Source organism: Hipposideros armiger, unplaced genomic scaffold, assembly GCF_001890085.2.
Source record: "Hipposideros armiger isolate ML-2016 unplaced genomic scaffold, ASM189008v1 scaffold_1490, whole genome shotgun sequence".
NCBI classification, from domain to species: domain Eukaryota; kingdom Metazoa; phylum Chordata; class Mammalia; order Chiroptera; family Hipposideridae; genus Hipposideros; species Hipposideros armiger.
In genome coordinates this window covers 96823-118800 of record NW_017732840.1, presented here as the reverse complement: position 1 = coordinate 118800, position 21978 = coordinate 96823, and the positions used below count along the sequence as shown (strand labels likewise).

General features: G+C 38.2%; 1 protein-coding gene and 2 pseudogenes across 1 annotated transcript in view; 1 reads left to right on the top strand and 2 right to left on the bottom strand.

The window, feature by feature from the left end:
* ALDH1L1 (aldehyde dehydrogenase 1 family member L1) overlaps positions 1-21978 on the top strand; it is a 115307-nt gene that overhangs the window by 16487 nt on the left and 76842 nt on the right. The gene's annotated exons all lie outside the window — the stretch shown is intronic.
* The window catches only part of LOC109377663 (Y-box-binding protein 3 pseudogene), a 12247-nt pseudogene continuing 5972 nt past the window's right edge, over positions 15704-21978 (bottom strand).
* LOC109377664 (oxygen-dependent coproporphyrinogen-III oxidase, mitochondrial-like) lies at positions 20619-21972 on the bottom strand (annotated as a pseudogene).

Below are 21978 nucleotides of genomic sequence, written 5' to 3'. Positions count from 1 at the left end.
TGTGCACTTGAGAAGAATGTATATTCTGTTGCTTTGGGGTGAAATGCTCTAAAAATATCAATTAAATCCAGCTGGTCTAAAATGTCATTTAAGGCCACTGTTTCCATGTTGATTTTCTGTCTGGAGGATCTGTCCATTGGTGACAACGGGGTTTTGAAGTCCCCTACTATGATAGTGTTGCTGCTGATCTCTGTCTTTATGTCTGTCAAAGTCTGTTTTATATATTTAGGAGCTCCTGTGTTGGGTGCATAGATGTTGACCAGGGTTATGACTTCTTGTGGAATCGATCCTTTTATGATTGTATAGTGTCTTTCTTTGTGTTTTGTTGTAGTCTTAATTTTAAAGTCTATTTTGTCTGAAATAAGTATTGCTACTCCCACTTTTTTCTCATTTCCATTTGCGTGAAATATCTTATTCAATCCCTTTACTTTCAGTCTGTGTGTGTCTTTTGATCTGAGATGAGTCTCTTGTAAACAGCATGTGCATAGGTCCTGTTTTCTTATCCACTCTGCCACTGTGTGTCTTTTGATTGGTGCATTCAGCCCATTCACATTTAAAGTGATTATTGATAGGTGCATATTTATTGCCATTTTGTTATTTGTATTTTTTATCTTCTTGGGTTAGCTTGTTTTCCCCCTTACTTCTGTTTAAAAAAGCCCTTTTAGCATTTCCTGCAATGCTGGCTTGGTGGTAATGAATTCCTTAAGTTTATTCTTTTCTGAGAAGCTCTTTGTCTCTCTTTCAATTTTAAGTGATAGCCATGCTGGGTAGAGCATACTTGGTTGTAGGCCTTTATTTTGCGTCACTTTGAATATTTCCTGCCACTCCCTTCTGGCCTGCAGCGTTTGTGTAGAAAAGTCAGCTGTTAGTCTTGTAGGAGTTCCTTTGTGTGTAACCTGCTGTATTTCTCTTGCTGCTTTCAGGATCCTGTCTTTGTCTTTAACCTTTGCCATTTTTACTATGTTGTGTCTTGGTGTGGACCTGTTTGAGTTCAGCTTGTTTGGAACTCACTGCCCTTCCTGGGCTTGTATGTTGATTTTCATCAGGGTAGGGAAGTTCTCAGTCATTATTTCTTCAAATACATTCTTGATCCCTTGCTTCTTCTCTTCTCCTTCTGGTATTCCTATGATGCGAATGTTGTTGCACTTGATGTTTTCCCACAGGTCTCTTAAACTATTTTCATTGTGTTTTATTCTTTTTTCTTTTTGTTGTTCCAACTGGGTGATTTCTGCTATTTTGTCTTCTAAATCACTGATCCGATCCTCTGCTTCATCTAGTCTACTGGTGATTCCTTCGGGTGTGTTCTTCATTTCAGTTATTGTATTCTTTAGTTCTATCTGGTTGCTTTTTAAGATTTCTGTATCCTTCTTTATGTCCTCCCTAAGTTCCTTAAACATTCTTATCATCAGTGTTCTAAACTCTGTCTCTGAAATGTTGGATGCCTCTGTTTCACTTAGTTCCAATTCTTGAGGTTTCCTCTGATCTTTTACTTGGTATATATTTCTTTGTTTCTTCATTCTGGCTGTCACTCTGATTGCTTCGATGTATTAGATCACCTAGAAAGAAAAAAAAAGAAAAAGAAAAAGAAAAAAGAGGGGGAAAAATGAAAAAGAAAAAAAAGGGGGGAGGGGATCTCCACCCGCTTTAATCTGCATACCACTTGCTCAGCAATAGAGAGACTCTGGGTGATTCAGCATCAGCTGTTGGGGGGAAGGGCTCAGTGCTTCATGCGCTGACCTCCCTCTAGACTTGAAGTAGGCTTCCCACAATTAGTTGCTGTGTGCTTTGGAACTGTGCTCACCACCAAAAATCCTCACAGGTTGTTGTGGGCTGTCTGCTGCTGCAAAAAACCCTCTGTGGCCTGCAGAGGTAGGTGCTAGGGACTAGGGGCTCAGGGTGCCCCTGGCAACACAGCTCTAAGTGGGCAGGGCAGGCCCCCAAGGCACCACAGGGTGTGGTCAGTGGGCCCTACCAAGTTAGAGCAGCATGCACTCTTGCATCGGCAGCCAGCCCACACAAACTCACCTGGAAAGCCCTGGCCGAATCACCCAGGCGCACAGCTCGCGGCCCTACACTCCCAGGAAAACTCCCAGTCTCAGCCTGTCCCAATCAGCCACTCAAGTTCATGTAGAGCAGCCCGGCAGCCAATTGCCACCCAGGCAACTCTGCACGTGCACTGCGGAAATCAGGGACCTAAGGCGAGTCGCGCAATCCCGGGTATGAATAAGCAGTCTGTTGGAGTCGGAGCATGCCTGCCAGGTGTTTCCCTGGCTATGGAGCACAAGCAGTGTGGAGGGTGGGCATCCAAGGCCACATGCACGTGCATGCACCCACGCACGCACACATGCACTCTTGCACCAATTCCAGCAGACCAATGCAGCCCCAGACCTGAGCCTCTGTGGGAGGGCCCAGACTTGAAAAAATGGCGGCCTCTTGTGCACTACTCGTGTGTAAAGCTCCCCACCAGGGGAACAATGGTTCCAAAAACCTCCAGCTTCCGTGCCAAAGGCACTCAGTTCAGTCTTTCCCACAGGCTCCTGAGTCCTGCTCACAAAGCTACTCCCTCCACTAGGAACCAGGTGAGTGCTCACCAGCGAGTGAGTTGGTTTGCCAGCTCAGCTGGTTGTCCAGCTGCCCTCAGCCTCACCGAGTTGAGCAAAGAGAGTCCTCACTATTTTCTACTTCCAGCTATCGTAGAACTCCTCTTCCCGGCAAAGTAACTCTGGGGTGGTGAGCGCGGTGTGGGGCCAGAGGGTCTCTCCCCCAACCAGAGAAGCCTCCCCACCACTGAGGTTTGAACCTCACAGGATTCGCCCTCTCTAGTCTCCGCCTCTCCTACCAGGCTCGACGTGGCCTCCTCTTTAAGTCCTTCGTTTAGAGGTTCTGCTCATCTAATGTCCAGGGAACTTCCGAGGTTGAATATCTTATAAATTATTTGTAATTTTTGTGTGATCTGGGAGGCAGTTGGCACAGCGTCTGTCTATTCCACCATCTTACTGGAAGTTCTGTCCTCTCTTTCATATCCCCCCATCCACCATCACCTCCAGCCTTTACTCTCCAGGTGACAGGCACACCCCAGTACTGAAATGCCAGCACTTTCTGTTGGGTGCTGAACTTTTTCTTTCAGATAAGCTTATACATCACTCTAATTATGGAACATTTTTGCAAGCTCTCTCCAGTTCCCTACAGTCCCCTTCACCCTCAATGTGTCCCTATCCCTGATATTAAACATCATTATTTATTATCCTACCAGACTTCTATTTTTATTATGAAACCATTAAGAAGAAAGCAAAATATCTTTTGTACACATATTTCTATCTAAGCAAGATGGTGGAAGCTAGAGTAAGATCTTACATCTGTCCTACTTCACTAATTTGCATTCTCTGCCGAAGTCACTACAAACACTTAAATTTGTGACCTTTGCATTCAGGAATCCCCATTTTTCAGGTGCAATAAATGCTGATTTATGGTGTAACTCTCAGAAGGCAGACTCTTTATATTAATTGCTTATGTGTGTCCCTCATCTCCACATCCTGATCCTTGTTACCCAGAGAGGCTGACAAGACACCACTAGAGTAGTTTCATGGCAGGAGAATGTGGCCTATGGCTGGAGCTCAGTCTGTACTTTCATCTACCCTTCCTTCCCTCCAAATTTCTCACCCACCTCAGGCTTCAAAAACACAAGCCCAGAGTTTCTTCTTTCCTCATTAGTTAACAGCACAAAAGTGTGTGATGAAGTCAGAGGTTAGTAGGGCATATTGATAGGAGGTTGTGGAGATAAATGCTGACTTTAGAACAATGATAGTGGTCACACTGTCAAAGCTTTTAAAAATACATTATTTCAGAGTTTCTTTTTCATTTACATAGTCCATGAATGAAGATAAAAAACCAACAGTCATATATTCATTTTAATGTATATTAGAATGACTAGCAATTCAACCCATAATTTAAAGGTGTTCACAATTTCTGTTTAAAATATGTATATATAGTGAATAATATAGAGTATTCCAAGGCAGGCAATTACTCTTACTTAGTCCAACTATGTAAGTTGGATAAATTTATATCTGTATTTACATATCTATATTTATCATCTATCTTTACATTTAAAGGCATCAGAGACCTTCAGAAACAATAAGAACTAGAGACAATAAAGTTCCAGTTAAAAGATAACTTTCCAAGATGAAGTGAGGATCTGTAGCTGCCTTTTCCCTATGGACATTTATTATAATAATACGTGTGGGGAATAAAGTATGAAAATCTTGGTTTGGTTCAGGCAAAAACTTATTATGCTGGATACAGAGGAACTGTAGATGTTTTATTGATCACACAGGAATGAAGTGACAAAACTTGTGTTTTAAGGGGTCTTACAAAATGGCTATTTCTCCTCCAGATATCTGTTGAATTCCAAAGCTGCAGAAGGTAGATTGCTAAGAGTTAAGGCTAAACCCCCTGAAAGGCATAACAGAAATTCCTACTGTCTCTCAATGCTAAGGAGACAAAGACCTGCCCAGATCTAAATTTGAAAGCCCTGGAGGCCCAAGCCCAAGGAAAGGAGAAAACTAGAAGTAGATTAAATTTTACTAAAACTACAACAAAGCATTAAGCAAGTCATTCCATAATTGGATTAACATAATTGCCACTCTCAACCCCACATTTACTTAACAGATGAAAGGGTAAACTTTCTCTGGTAGAATATATTATGAGGAGCATCTACTTTTTAAACACACAATGCCTGTAGTCAATGGAAAAATTATGAGATATTTGCAGAGACAAGATCATATGAACAATAAAGAGAATAGCAGACAGTACAAACAGATTTACAGATTATCTAGACACTGAAGTTACAAACTAGGATGTCAAAATAACCAAAAATAGTACCTGCAAGAATATAAAGGAAAAAGTAGAATATTTCCCAGATATATATGGGGAGTGCCAAAAAAATATATACACATGACTTGTATTCATCTTTGTTATTGGCATATATTGAGTATTATGATTTTAATACAGTTTTTCCCTTTCTTAAAATGTGTGTATACATTTTTTGATATATATAATGTGTGTGTGTGTGTGTNTGTGTGTGTGTGTGTGTGTATATATATATATATATATATATATATATATATATATATATATATATATCAACTGCACTGCAACTGTAAAACACTATCCAAAATTAAGAACTAGGTTGGATGGGTTTAACAACAGTCTGGATATATCAGAAGACAGTGTTAGGGAACTGTAAGAAAGGCCAATAGAAAATAGCCAAACTGCAGCACAGAGAGAAGAGGAAAAAATAGAACATATGTGTCACATCCCATGCAGCACAGGCAGTGATGAGTGAAAGGGGATGGCACAGGGTGAAAGAAATACAAGAGACAAAGATAGATTTAGAACATGAGGCCAGAGGGCTGCAGTTCTCTCTCTGGAACTGAGCGCCTAATCGAGTCAACGTGAAGCTTTTATTAAGAAACTTCAAAGGAGTAAAACTCTTTTATTTTTTTCTAAAGTCTGTGTGATAAGTGCTTTAAGGCCAGTTTCCATCAACCAGACCCATTGTATTCCAACACATGCTGGCCTTCGTACTCCTACACACACAACCTCCAGAATGGTGCAGCTGCAGCTGCAGCCATGAACTAAGGGAGATAACCGACATCATTCCTCCGAGTCCCAGTTTTCCAGGACACTCCCTTAAGGAAGCTTTACCAATATCATTCCACTGGGTCTCAGTTTTCTGAGACATTTCCTCGTGACCTTGTTAGGTCAGGGGCTGGTGTGGGGGTGCAGTCGAGGATGAGGCTGTAAGGCAACACATATGACATAATGGTATACAGTTAAATAATGTAAAATATATGTAATTGGAGCTTCAGAAAAGGATTAGAGAAAATGAGATAGAAAATGCAATTGAGGAGACAATGTCCATGAGGAGACAAGCTTTCCAGGGCTAATGAACTGATGAATAAAATTAGCCACAGATTCAAGAAGTTCACTAAATCTCAAGCAAGATAAAAAGAAAACTACACCTAAACATACCACACCAAGACCTGAAAAGGACATTTGTTACAAGGGAGAAAATTACAGACCAATCTCTCTCATATGCATAGATGAAAAATATCTTAAATGAAATATTGGCTTATCAAATTCAGAGATATGTAAGAAGGTAATAAATCATGATCAAGAGAATTAATTCTAGGAATGCAAGGATGGTTTTATATCTGGGAATCAATCCATATGATTCACTGCAAGATTTTTAAAAAGGATAAAAATCTCATGTATAGAAAGAATGTTTGATAAAAAGTCCACTCCTTTTCATAATTAGCAAGCAGGGAATATAAAACAAATTTCATAATATGCTAGTCTATCTATAAAAAATCACCAAATATATCAAAGAGTCAAATATATATATATATATTTTTTAATGATTTTATTGGAGAATTGGGGGAGGGGAACAGACAAGTTGCTGTCCTCTTGTTCTTCAGTCTAGTTGTGGAGGATGGTGCTTCACTGGCCCATGTTGGTGTTATCATTGCATTCTTCCCTGGTGAGGCAGTCGCTCACCAGCCATTGGACAGCCACTCATGGTGGCTCACGGCAGCTCATGAAAGCTTATGCCCACTGCCGGCCAGCCCCACTGCAGCTTATGCTGTCGCTGGCGACTCATAGCCCAGCTCCAGGTCAAGCTGTTGTTCACCATCTTAGCTGTAGAGGGCACAGTGTCACTGGCCCTAATGTGGGATTCGAACCCAGGTCCTGCTGCTCAGAGCTAGTGTCTCAAGCCAACTCCTAACCAACATGCGACTTGGCCGGCCCTCAAAGAGTCAAATATTGAACAATTTCCTCCTGAGGTCAGAAATGAGAAAGGAATTGCCATCATCATCTGTATTCAGTATTGTAATGGATGAACTGGCCAGTGTAATAATGAAACAAAAGAAATTAAAGCCTTCAGTATTAGAAATAAATGAATAAAGCTACCATTATAACATGATTGCATAGTTTAAAATCCCAAAGAGTCTACATTGAAATTCACGTGTGAATTAAACAAGTCACTGTTCAATCTAAAGTCACTGTATAATACAAATCATTTTTTTCTATATGCTAGCAACAGACATTGGAAAATAAAAATTATTCTGTTTATTATGGCATTGAAAAACATCAACTACCTCAGAAAAATGTAACCAGAAAAGAAAGGCAGACTTCTATACTGAAAATGTTATTGAGGATAAAATGAAGAAAACTTAAAAAAAAAAATGAAAGCTATGCCCTGTTTGTGGAAAGTCACAGTAGTAGAAGAATGGTAGTTTTCTTCAAACTGAGCTACAGGTTCAGTGAAATAAATAAGATACAATCAATCAAAATTCCAGCAGAATTGGGCCGTCCGAGTGGCGCAATGGTTAAGAACTGGCTTGGGACGCCAGAGGGCCCCGGTTCAGGTCCAACATATGAGGGCCAGTGACACTGCCCTCCACAGCTAAGATGCTGAACAACAAACAGCTCAGCTCAACCTGGAGCTGGGCTGCCGTGAGTCGCTGGTGACGGCGTAGAAAAAAAAAATCCCAGCAGAATCTTTTTTTGCACCAATTGATAAACAAGGAGCCAAAATAGTCAGAGCAAGTTTGAAGAAAAATAAAACTGGAGGACCTAGACTACATAAATCAAGACCTATTAAAAATCTCTAGAAACTGATATGAGCAAAATGGCAGAGCAGGCAGAGTCAAGCTTTTATCCCCTCCTCCCCACAGAAACATTGAAAAGAAAATGGAAATTGTCAGAAACAATTTTGTCAGAATTCTGGGAAATAGTCAAAGGTTTACAGAAACCAAGCGACTACTTACTCAATTAAAAAATGTAGGAAATCTTTGCGGCACTTTTCTCAAACTTGCCCCACCCCCTCCCTGGCATGGTGGCAGTCATGAAAATGGTAATCCATGTTTCAGAGTGAGAGCCAGGTCCGTAGTTCAAGATGAAGCAGAGCATGCCTAATTCACAAATCATTTCATATGTCTGTTGTAGCCTGTGTAAGGGCTACCTGAAAGACTGGCACAAAGTGCTCATCTGTGTTTCACTTAACTCAGAATTCAGACTATAAAAGCAATGGGCACTGCTTGAAAACATGGTAAAGTGAACTAACAACATACAGCAACATGGGGCAAAAGATTACAGTCATTACATCCATTAAATCATCTAAGACCCAGGAGGAAAAGAGAGGAGGGATTTTCTTTGAGAAATTGGGGCATTCAAATGCACTGATGTACATTGAAGAATTTTGAAATCCTGGTGCATGCCTAGGGTAAGATACATAGTCAGAAAAAGCCTGAGAAGATCCTAAGCTTTCACCTTGGGTTGATTCCTAGGCTCAGTGCAATCCTGGCTAAGTGTTAAAGGAGTTTTCCAGCACAGAAATATTCTGGAAAGACTTGGAGAGTTGCTTTTTCTCTTATCTCTGACATTCAAGGAAATTTCTGTCAAAACTTTGGCAGAGCATAAGCTAAGGAACAGATACTTCAAATACCAAACATGACAGACTATAGTATTTGCTAAAATATTTTGGAAAAGTCACTAACAAAGAGACTACTATTGCTTTCAACAATCAAAAACACAGCAAGAATAGTAATGGAGGAAATGAAGGACAAAAAAGAATATAAGACATACAAATAAGGAAAAGAGGGAGAATCTGATTTCCAGAGTTACCATATTATAATAGTAAATTGTACAGTTTTCAACAAAAACAACAAAAAAACAAAGCATACAAATAAACAGAAAATTACGGCCCACTTAAAGGAACAAAATGAATGGACAGAAGTCATCATTGAGGGTGTCCAGATATCAGACTTACTAAACAAAGACTTTAAAACAACTGTCTTAAATATACTTAAAGACATAAAGGAAAATATGGACAAAAACTAAAAGATATGAGAAAAACAATTATAAGCAAAATGAGAATATCAATAAAGGGATAGGAAATTATACAAAGGAATCAAACAGAAATTCTGGACCTGAAAAGTACAATAGCTGAAATGAAAACTTCACTGGAAGGATTCAACAACAGATTTAAGTGGGCAGAAGAAAAAAAAACCAATAAATTCAAAGATAGGAAAATTGAGCCTGCAGATCAAAAAGAAAAAGAATGAAGGAAAGTCAGCAGAGTCTAAAGGATCTGTGACACAATCAAGCAAACAATTGTATGCATGAACCCAGAAGAGAAAGAGAGAGAGAGAGTGGAGCAGAAAAAATATTTGAAGAAATAGTGGCTGCAGACTTCTCAAATTTTATGATATACAGGAACCTACAAATTCAAGTAGTTCAGTGAACTCTAGGTAGGATAAACTCAGTAAGAACCCCCCAAGATACATTATAATCAAACTGTTGAAAGACAAAAAGAGAGAATCTTGAAAGCAGCAAAAGAGGTGACTCATCAAGTACAAGGTATCCTCAATAAAGTTGACAGCTGATTTCTCATTAGAAACTCTAGAGGCCAGAAGGCAGTGGGATGACATACATAAAGTGCTGAAAGGCAAAGTCAAACCAAACCAATCAACCAAACCAACAAACCTGTCAACTAAGTACTCTATATCTGACAAAACTGTCTATCAAAAATGAGGATAAATGGCCGAGTGGCTCAGTTGGTTAAGAGCTCGCTCAAGAGTTTGAGCTCTGAGCAACAGCGGTTTGATTCCCAGCCTGAGCTGAGCAGCTGCTGAGCTGCCAACACGTGGCTGGATGGCTCAGCTTAAAAAAAAAATGAGGATAAAATTAAGACATTCTCACATAAACAAGATCTAAGGGAATCATTACCACTGGACCTGTCTTACAAGAAATGCTAAAGAAAATCCATCAGGGTGAAATAAAAGGACATCAAAAGTAATTTGAAGCAATAACAATCACCAGTAAAAGTAAACACAAGGGCATACATAAAGCCGATATTATCGTATGTTTGGATTGGAAACGCACTATTTTTTACTATGTGATTTAAAAGACAAACATATACAAATTAATTATGTATTCCAATTATATCTCAATAAAACAGAAATAAAAATTTAAATAGAAAGATTCATTTTTGTTCTGTATATTTCATTCATGAGAGGAGGTATATATTTATAATTTCCTGATAGTGATATAAATAAATGTTAATAGTGAGAGAAAAAAATTAATGATAATCATGTTTTTGGATATTACATGTATAGAGATGTAATTTATGACAACAGAGTTTTTGTATGATATTGAAGTTTAGGTGGTCTCAGTTCAAAGTAGATATTATAAATTTAGAATGTTAAATGTAATCCCCATGGTAACCATAAAGAAAATATCTGTAAAAATATACACAAAAGAAAATGAGAAGGGAATCAAAGCAGTTCACCACAAAATTTCAACTAAGTACAAAAATGGCACTAATGGCAGAAATGAGGTACACAAAAGGTATAAGTTATACAGAAACAAATAGCAAAATCACAGAAGGAAGTCTTTCCTTATCAGTAATTATTTTAAATGTAAATGTATTAAACTATACAATGAAAATGGAGATATTGGCAGACTGGATTAAAAAAATGATCTAACTGTATTCCATCTACAAAAGACCCACTTTAGATTAAATGGCACTAATATGTTGAAAGTAAAAAGATGGGAAAAGATATTCTATGCAAATAGTAGTCAAAAGAGAGCTAGGGACACTATACTAGTATCTAACTAAGTAGACTTTAAGTCAAAACTATTACAAGAGACAAAGGAGGATCAAATTAATCAAGAAACTATAACAATTATAAACCACTAAAGAACACACCCCAAAATATATGAAGCAAAAATTGGTAGAATTGAAGGATGAAATAGTTTTGCAATAATAGTTTGACATTTCAATATGTCACCTTCAATAACAGATAAAATATCTAGATAGATTAATAAGGAAGTAGAGAGAGGACTTGCACAGCACTATATAACAATTAGGCATAACAAACATATACAGAACACTCCACCCAACAACAAATACACATTCTTCTCACTTGTACATGAAACAATTTTCCAAGACAGACAATATTATAAGCCACAGGACAAGTTTCAATAAATTAAGAGACTGAAACCATACAGAGTATCTTCTCTGATCAATGGAATGAAGCTAAAAATCAATAACAGAAGGAAAACTGGAAAATTCTCAAATATGTGGAAGTTAAACAACACATCTTTAACAATTAATGACTCAGGAAGAAATTACAAAAGATATTTAAAAATATTTAGACATAAGTGAGAATGAAAATGCAACATATCAAAAATTCATGGGATGTAGCAAAGGTAGTGTTCAGAGGGAAATTTATAACTGTGAATGCATACATTGAAAAAAAGAAATACCACAAATCAATAAAACAAATACTCAATGGTGAAAGGCCAGGAATAAAACAATAGGCCCACTTTACCACTGCTATTTGATGTTGTACTGGAAGTTCTAGTGAGAGCAAGTAAACAAGAAAAATAAATTAAAGACACCCAAATTGGAAAGGAAAAAATAAAGTTATCTATATTCACAGATGACATGATCCTATAGATAGATAATCCCCCCATAATTTACAAGAAATCTGAGCTAATAAGTAAATTCTGCATAGTTGCTGGGTATGAGCTCAACATGCAAAAATCAGTTGTGTTTCTATACAGTTTCAGTGAACAATCAAAAAATGAAAATTTAAAAGCAATTCCATATCCAATAGCATCTAAAAGTAGAAAATATCTAGGAATTTAACTAAGGAAGTGAAAGACTTGTACAATGAAAACTATAAAACATTGTTGAAAGAAATTAGAGAAGATCTAAATAAATGAAACACATGCAGTGTTCTTGGATAGGAAGACTTATTATTGTTGTCAATACTACCCAAAGTGATCTACAGATTTAACACAATCCTTATCAAAAGTCCAAAAGCCTTTTTTTCCCCAGGCTTCCATGCAATTGCAAAGAGTCCCAAATCATCAAACCAATCTTGAAAAAGAAAAGCAAATTTGGGGGACTCACATTTTCTGATTTCAAAACTTACTACAAAACCACAGTAATCAAAGCAGTGGGGGTACTAGCATAAGGATAAACATGTAGCTCAATGGAATAGAATTGAGAGTCCAGAAATAAACCCATACATATATGACCAATTGATAGTTGACAAATCCACTAAATTGGGAAAGAATAGTATATTCAGTAAATGTTGTTGGGACAACCAGATTTCTATATGCAAAATAATTAAGTAGGGCGTCTAACATACGGCGTATAAAAACACTAACCCAAAATGGGTCAATGATCTAAATTAAGTATAAGAGCTAAAACCATAAAACTCTTAGAAGAAAAGATAAGGGTAAATCTTCATGATCTTTTATTTGGCAATAGGATTTTAGATATACATCAAAAGCATGAGCAACAAAAGAAAAATAGATAAATTGAATTTCATCAAAATTAAAAATTTTATGCATTAAAGAATATTATCCAGAAAGTGAAAACACCACTTTCAGAATCAGGGAAAATATTTGCAAATCATATATCTGTAAGGTTTTAATATTCAGAATTTATATTTAAAAAAAACCTTACTACAACTCAACAAAAAGGTAAACAACCCAATTAAAAAATAGTGTACACCTAGAAGTGGAATTGCTGAGTAATATGGTAATTGTACGTTTAGCTTCTTGAGGAACTGCTAAACTGTTTCTCATAGAGACTCCATGACCAGAGGCTCCAGGAATGGAAGCAGCACCTGTGACCCAGGCATGCTCCCACCATTGCAGCAACTGTCACTGTGGCCCTTCCAGCAGTGAAGGCTGCACCCAAGACCCTAGTACCCAGCAGTAGTGGTCCCTCAACCTGAGATTACAGCATACATAGCAGTGCTCAGGACCAGAAGTTCCAGGAACCACACAGCACCCACAACTCAGGTACACCCATGCCCCGTGGCAGTGGTGACTCTGACCTTGGCCCTCCCAGTAGCAGGGGATACACCCAAGACCCTGATGCCCACAGCAGTAGTAAGTTTCCTGAATCTCAGTGGCACCCAAGACCTGAGGCTCCAGGAGCAGCAACAGCACGTGCAACCCAGTGACACTGAAGCAGCAAGGCACCAGCAACCTTGGAGGCACAAGTAGTGACAACAAGGGCACTGGGGACACCAGTGGCAAAGGCTGTGGAAAATGGAAAATGCTGGCTCTCAAATATAACTAGAGAAAACTCAGAAAAGTGTTTGCTACTTCAAATGCAGTAGCAGAGGAAAAATTCATCAAGCACCATGAAAAATCATAGTAACAAGGTATCACAAATGAAAATGACAATTCTCCAGAAACTAAACTTAAATTCCTGGAAGACTGTGATCTAACTGATAGAGAATTTAAAATAGCTGACCTAAAGAAACTCAGTGACCTATAAGAAAATTCAGAAAGACAGTTCAATCAGCTCAAGAATAAAATTAATTAACAGAAGGAGTAGTTTACCAAAGAGATTGAAACTCTAAAAAAGAACCAAAGAGAAAATCTGGAGCTGAAGTGCTCAATAAATGAGATGAAGGGTGTATTAGAAAATATTGGAAATAGAGCAGACTAGGTAAGAGAGAATTAGTGAGCTCAAAGATAGAATTCTAGAAATGATTCAGGTGGAAGAAGAGAGAATACTAATATCTAAAAAAAAAAAAAGAAAGAAAGAAACCCTAGAGAACTATCCCACTCCGTTAGAAAAAAATCAACATAAAGATAATGGGTATCCCAGAAGGAGAAGAGAGGGAGAGAGGAGCAGAGAGCTTATTTAAAGAAATCATAGCTTAGAAGTTCCCAGACCTGGGGACAGAACTGGCTATACAAATCCACAAAGCTAAAGGAACACCTAATTATCTCAATGTAAACAGTCCTTCTCCAAGATATATTATATAAAACTGTCATAAGTCAATGATAAACAATGAATTTTAAAGGCAGGCAAGGGGAAAATGTCAGTAATCTACAGTAATCTATTCAGCTATCATCAGATTTCTCAGCAGAAACATAAGCCAGGAGAGTGGAGTGACATATTCAAATAATGGAAGATAAAACTAGCATCCAAGAATACTGTACCCAGCCAAGTTAGCTTTCACATATGAAAGAGAAATAAAATCTTTCCATGACAAAACTTGGAGTTCACCACCACTAGATTTTCCTTACAAGAAATGTTGAAAGGAGGCTTCTACCCTAAATGAAAAAAGCAAAAGTATACAAAACTTTGAGTTTTGGGGAAAGAAACATTAAAAAATAACTATTTCTACTGCAATTTGGTAACAAACTCAGGACATAAAATCAAATTATTTGTGACAACAAAAGCATGAAAGGGGAGGAAGAAAATAATGGAAACTGGCAAGTCAAGATAAGATGCTATTAGCAGGAAAAAAAAGACTATTTTATCTATGAGACACTTTATACAAACCATGTGATAATCACAAAACAAAAATCTACAGCAGAGATATGAAACAGAAAAAAACGAAAATTGAGAAAACCACCAAACTAAAATGGCAAACAGAAACATAAGAAAGAAAAAGCAATGGAGGTTAAAAAACAAGAAAGAAAAGATAGAATGGCAGTAGTAAGCCCTCATATATCAATAATTACCCTAAATGTAAATAGAATGAACTCACCAATCAAAAGATACAACATGGCTAGATAGGATAAAAAATAAGACCCAAATATATGCTGCCTGCAGAAGACTCAGCTCTAAAGACAAACATAGGTTCAAAGTAAAAGGGTGAAAAATGATAAGCAAACAAAGCCAAAAGAAAGTGTGTGTAGCCATATTTATATCAGACAAAATAGGCTTTAAGCCCAAAAAAGGTAGAAAGAGATAAAGATGGCTGTTTTTAATGATTAAGGGGACAATACATCAATATAACATAACATTTATCAATATATATGCACCCAACATCTGAGCACCACAATATATAAAGCAACTAATGACAGTCCTAAAAAAAGAAATTGACAGCAATACAATAATAGTAGGGAACTTTGATACCCTACTTACAGCAATGGATAAATCATCCAGACAGAAAGTCAACAAAGAAGCAGCAGAATTAAATAACATTAAACCAAAAGGACTTAAAAATATATACAGCAGAATGCACATTCTTCTCAAGTGCACATGGAGCATTATTAAGGATAGACCATATGTTGGGACACAAAACAAGTCTCAACAATTTTTTTCCCCTTTCAAGGGTAAAAGTTTTATGTTTTAGGAAACTTATACTGCACATTTTCAAAGAGAGTCACATAAGAAAGCAAAAATTTTGTCCTCCCCTCATATTAGAAATCAATAAGAAAAGCACAAGCTTTTTTTTTTTTTTAATCATGACACTTGAAGTTTAGCACCAGCATCCAAAATGAACAGAAAACGGGGGGAGAAAGCATTTACTATATAGTTCAGATTTCTTTGGTAGGGGTTCTCCCCATGTGGTATTAATATTTCTTCTTTAATTCATCTTATCAAAACAGTAAAATGCAGGAAAAAATATATAAACCTAGTAGATGCTAAAACTGGGAAGATTGCTGTTTTGTCTTTTGTGAGGCATTCCCAGAAAAATTGCTGTAAAAAATTGGCTGACATTCTCCTTTTGTACTTGTTTTGTAGAGAGTGATAGTAAACATTCCAATGTCCATATTTTGATTATTAATCTTACATTTTATTGCTTTGATGTTTCTTTGGTGTTGGTATGGTCATGGTCTGCTTTTTGCTTTATTGTTTGAATGGTCATCAATTCCTTAAGTCACCTACTGATGGTGAAGGTGCCTGGGGAGCCTGGTGTTGCTCAGCACTGCTCTGCTTGGTGGCTGGAGCAAGGTTCTCAGATGGTGCTTCACCTGCTTTGGTCTCTTTGCCATCTTGTGAAGAAGTATTAGGAGGACAGGGACAATGGCAATATTTGTATGGGCACTGGTGTCCACAGCAAGTAGATGGCTTGACCACTTGTGATTCTCTTTATCTTTAGTGGGAGACCACAGCTAGGGAAGGTCATGGGTGAGGAGGTCCCCTACAATACCTTGGACGATAAGTTGGATTTCGATGAACCCATCCCTGAAGTTGTGCTCCCTCTGGGACTCCATCCTTAATCTCTCCAATCTCACTAGCATTACTAGGAGGTCCCTGGTGTCTGCCATAGTAGCCACATCTGTAATGGTACCAATCAGCAGCACAGGGACTCCCTTCTACAGAAACTCCATCTGGGACAGTCACATTGGCTGGTTCTGCACCTTGCTCTCCTTCAACCACATCAAATTCTACAGTTTCTCCATCTATACTGTGCAGATATTTCTGTGCATTATTCTTGATGGCAGTCTGATATACAAATACATCTTCTTTGGTGTCATTTAGACTTGTTTTTTAGTAGTTTCAGGTGTACAAAGCAACATAATAGTTAGACATTTATGCCCCTCACAAAGTGAGTGATAACCTACCCAATCTACTACCCTACCCCTCTGGCATCGTATATAGCTGTTACAACACCATTGACTATACATATTTCCTATGCTGTATTTTACAACCTGTGAATACACACACACACACACACACACACACACACACACACACAAGGTCTACCAATTAAGTTCGCGGATTTGCCACAGTGCGCTTACATTGACAGCACTGTACAAACAGCTTGGTAAGATTTCATAACCTTGGTATATCTGTGTCTCACCGCTGTGTTTGTGTGGATGTGTGGTGATGTCTTGCTGAGTGACATGCATTATTGTTGTTGCGTGTTTTTCTGTGTCATCGTGAGACTGAGCTTGAATTAGAGCAACAAACAAACATTAAATTTCTGTTAAGCTTGGCAAGAGTGGAAGTGAAATCAGGGACATGTCAACCCAAGTTTATGGGGATAATGCCATGAAGAAAATGGCAGTGTACAAACGGATTAAACATTTTTCTGAGGGGAGAAAACCTGTCACTGATGAAGAGAGATCAGGGCAGCCAGTAACAAGCAGAACTGCGAAAACATTGCAAAAATTCATCGAGTTGTGCGTCAAAATCATCGGCTGACTGTGAGAAGCTTAGCAGATCAAGTAAACATTGATAGAGAAACAGCTAGAGAAATCTTAACTGAAAATCTTAGCATGAGAAAGTTGCGTGCAAAAATGACCCCGAATGAGCTCTTGCATCACAACAATGCACCAGCTCACATGGCACTGTCTGTGAGGGAGTTTTTAGCCAGTAAACAAATAACTGCATTGGAACACCCTCCCTACTCACCTGATCTGGCTCCCAATGACTTCTTTCTTTACCTGATAATGATAAATGGAAATACCGAAAGGAAGACATTTTTATGACATTCAGAACATCAAGGGTAATATGACAACAGCTCTGATGGCCATTCCAGAAAAAGAGTTCCAAAATTGCTTTGAAGGGTGGACTAGGCACTGGCCTCAGTGCATAGCTTCCCAAGGGGAGTACTTCAAAGGTGACTGTAGTGATATTCAGCAATGAGGTATGTAGCACTTTTTCTAGGATGAGTTCCTGAACTCAAATGTCATACTGTGTGTGTGTATACCAGTGTGCAAAAAAATGTATACAAGTGGACACTTTCATCAACATTGCTCAAGTAGTAGTTCGCTGTAATCAGAAGTGTCTGGATGCTGATGGTAACTACTTTGAGTACCTCTTGTAATTGCAGAAGTCAAACATGACTTGTATTTATCTTTTGTTATTGGCATATATTGAGTATTACAATAATTTTAATAGTTTTCTCCTTTCTTAAAATGTGTATACATTTTTTGGCACTCTCTTTTGATATATAGGTAGAGATAGAGATAGAGATGACAGAGACAGAGATAGATATGTAGATATACATAATTATAGTTGACATTCAACATTATTCTACTTGAGCGTCAAGTGTATAGTGCAGTGGTCAGTCATCTACACAGTCTATGAAGTGATCTCTCTGATAAGTCCAGTACCCATCTGGCACCCTACACAATCTTCACAACATCATTGATTATATTTCCCACACTGTATTTCATATCCTTGTGACTATATTGTGACTACTTTTGTACTTTCTAATCCCTTCACCTTCTCCCCCACCCACACCCTCCCATCTAGCAACCATCAGTTTTTTTCTATATATTTCTGAGTCTATTTCTGCTTAGTTTGCTTGTTTATTCTGTTATTTAGATTCCACAAATAAGTGAAATCATATGGTATTTGTCTTTCTCAGTCTGACTTATTTTACTTGGCGTAATATTCTTTGGGTCCATCCATGTTGTTGCAAATGGTAAGATTTCATTCTTTTTTTATGGCGGAGTAATACTCCATTGTATAAATGTACCACAATTTCTTTATCCAATCATCTATCGATGGGCATTTTGGTTGTTTCCATATCTTGGCTATTGTGAATAGCACTGCAATAAACATAGGACTGCATATATTTCTTTGAATTAGTGTTTTCAATTTCTTTGGATAAACACCCAGGAGTGGAATTTTTTGAGAAACCTCCATACTGTTTCCCATAGTGGCTGCACCAATCTGCAATCCCACCCACAGTGCACAAGGGTTCCCTTTTCTCTACATCTTTGCTATTTGTTGTTTGTTGATTTAATGATGATAGCCATTCTGACAGGAGTAAGGTGGTATCACAATGGGGGTTTTATTTGTATTTCTCTAATGATTAGTGATGTTGAGCATTTTTTTGTATGTCTATTGGCCATCTGCATGTCTTCTTTAAAGAAATGTCTTTTCATGTTCTGCCCATCTTTTTTTTTTCTATATGATAAAGGACTTTTTATTGTAAAAGGTAAACTGAGATTTATTTGAACATTCATTCCTATATGCCTATATTATGGGTTTTTAATTTAATTAACATTGTTGAGTATAAATTACACACATAATAAATTGAATAATTTTAAGTGTCAAGTTCAATGAATTTTGATAAATGTATACAGTCTGGTAACAACTGCCACAATCAATACATGGAACATTTCGATCACCTCAGAATATTATTTTGTCCCCTTTCACAATTTCCCAGCCCTAGAACCTAGCAACCACTGATCTGTTTCTGTTGTTAGTTTTGACTTTTCTATGTTTGCGTATAATGTAGTCATACAGTGAGTATTCTTGTGTGTCTGGCTTCTTTCCTTTGGCATAATGCTTTTTTGATATTCATCCACGTTGTTGCGTTTATCAATAGTTGCTTCTAAGTAGTAGTTTAACTTATGGATATAACATAATTTCTTTATCCATTCACCTGCTGATGGGCATTTGTGTGATTTCTAATTTTTAGCTATTGTGAATAATGATGCTATGAAAATTTGAGTGCAAATTGTTTTTCTTCGGTAAAATACCAGAAATGAGGAACCACAGTCTTAGTACTAAGAAATATTTGTCTTTCCTATATCGATTACCCTGGGGAAAAAATAAAAATGTAAACATTTCTTAGTGATATTTCATAATAAAATTTATCAGCAGATCTATTGTAAGACAGTTGAAGAATTCTTACATTTTCCAGCCCTGAAGAGTGAAACAGTCACATACCTTCAACATATTCCAAGATAATGCTTAATAATATGTAGGGAGATACTATTCCTTACAAACTTCAATATAATTGTGAATAAAATACATTCATATTATTATGTGAACAAAGAAGCCATATTAAAAATTCTGTTGTGATTTTCTTTTAAAAGCAAATATAAGAGTTACAGGATCTCTAATTTAAAAAGAGGACAATTTCAATTAGTCCATCATACAAGAAAAAAATATTTGTAAAGTGTCGACATGCTTCTCACACTCATAACATTTATGTTTTCTTTCATTAAAGAAGAAAAATGTTTATCACTTCCCAATTGAGAAACATTTCCTTAATTCATAACATTTCCAGGATTGTTTTTAGTCTAAATTTCCATATAGAAATGTCTGGAATAGAAAAATTTCAATATCAGAGTCTAAGGTTATAAGCTTTCACATTCATAAGAGCAGAGAATCCCAACATTAACAAATTACAGTTCTACAAAAATTAAAGTTGCAACTTAGATGTCCCTTATTTAAATAACAATGATGTCACTTTAGAGTTAACAACTATAGGTAATCACTGAATTGTAATACATGTAGAGATTAAGAAATTTTCAAGTGTTCCTAAATACCTATCACAAAAATGAATATTTTACAATATTATGATCTCTAGAGAAAGATACATAAAGATTATGATCAAAGAAACATCAGTAATGAAAAAGTAAAACTTTTACCTTCATTTCGTGTTGGTTTTCTAAAATTACTAATAAGCTCAACCTCATTGAATTAATGAAAATAAAATTTATTCCACAATAGCTTTTTCTGGAAGAAACTAAAACTTGGGGAAAAAAAAGAAACAAAAATAACATGAGTTTCTTGATACAAATTATAATATTTAGATTCCCTTAACTTGGAAATTCAATGTCATATTTTATAAACTAGTCAGATAAAATGATTCTAAAAGTATAAGTGAGTTTTAAATCAACCAGTTGACTATGACAAGCCTCAGTCTCATCACCTGTTACCGATAACATCCAGTGGAAATCGGTGGTGCTGAAAATACATTTCACTACTTGCTAAGGAGGCAGACTCCGGAGTGGAGAAGACTGGGGTCCTGAGGCACAGGTAGCTAACTGCCACACAGTGGCAACAGAGCCAGCCAGGGGAATGGGGCATACATTGTGTCCCCAAAACCCCAGGAAGGCTGTTCTGCCTGCATCAATGCACCCAGTCCCTTGGATAGCGTAGGACGTCCAGAATTTCAGCTTCTTTGGAGTTCTCTGAGGGTGAATGCATGTACTCCCATCAGGCAGTTAGAGGTAAAGACATCAAGATGCTTTCGATCCTGGATCCTGGAGTGAAGAGGCCAAACTTGGTACCCCGATCATACAGCAGGTTAAATTCTACATACCGTCCTCTCCGGAGCTGCTGCCATAGCTTCTCCTGGGGGGTGAATGAGTCATCACAATGCTTTTTCACCTTTTTCACAAGAGGAATATAAGAAGGAACGCTGGCCTGCGCACAGCTCTGCACAAACTGGAACACCTCCTCCTTGGATGGAGAGTCCAGATCATCAAAAAGGATGCCCCCAATGCCCCTCCGCTCTCCACAATGGACTATAAAAACGTTATCATCACACCATTTTTTGAATTTGGGGTAGAAATCTGGACCGTGCCGGTCACAAGCCTCCTTTAGAGTTCTGTGAAAATGGACAGCATCCTCTTGGTTCAAGTACGTTGGAGTAAGGTCACATCCCCCACCAAACCACCACTGCTTATTACCATCAGCTTCTTCTACTTCAAAGTATCAGTAGTTGGGGCCGGCCGAGTGGCTCAGTTGGTTAAGAGCTCGCTCAAGAGTTTGAGCTCTGAGCAACAGCGGTTCGAGTCCAGCCCGAGCTGAGCGGCCGCTGAGCTGCCAATAGGTAGCAGGATGGCTCAGCTTAAAAAAAAAAAAAAAGTGTTACTTCAAAGTATCAGTAGTTGAAATGCATAGTAGGAGCATGAGGATTCTTGGGGTGGATGACGAAGCTCCACACCCATAGCAGAAAAGGGCAATTTACCATCTTTAGTCTTCAGATTTTTTCCTCTGCTTCTCATCTGTTTTGCTGCTTCCTCAGAAAGATTTCCATGAACGACAGAAATGCTCATCCCAGCCTTTTCAAAAACACGCCCATCTTGAAGTACACAGCTGATGCCACCACCTCCTTCCTTTCTTTCCCACCGGTCCACCGAGAAGCGAGCACCCCCGTCAACCTGCGCCAGAGTCTGGCACACCTGGGCCTGGGTCTCCAGGATCAGCAGCTCCATCTTAGTCTTCATGTCGCCCGGCCTCCTCCGCAGCTCGCGCAGGTCGGTCACAGGCGAGGCCATGAAGCAGCTGCAGCGGCGGGCCAGCTGGACCTCCTCCACCGGCCTCCCCAGCGAGGGGCTCCGCGCCCCCGAGCTCTTGGGCACCATCTCCGCACGCTCTACGTGCTGGAAGGCGGCGGCGGCCAGCCCCGCCAGCCCCGCCAGCGTCGTGGCCAGCCCAGT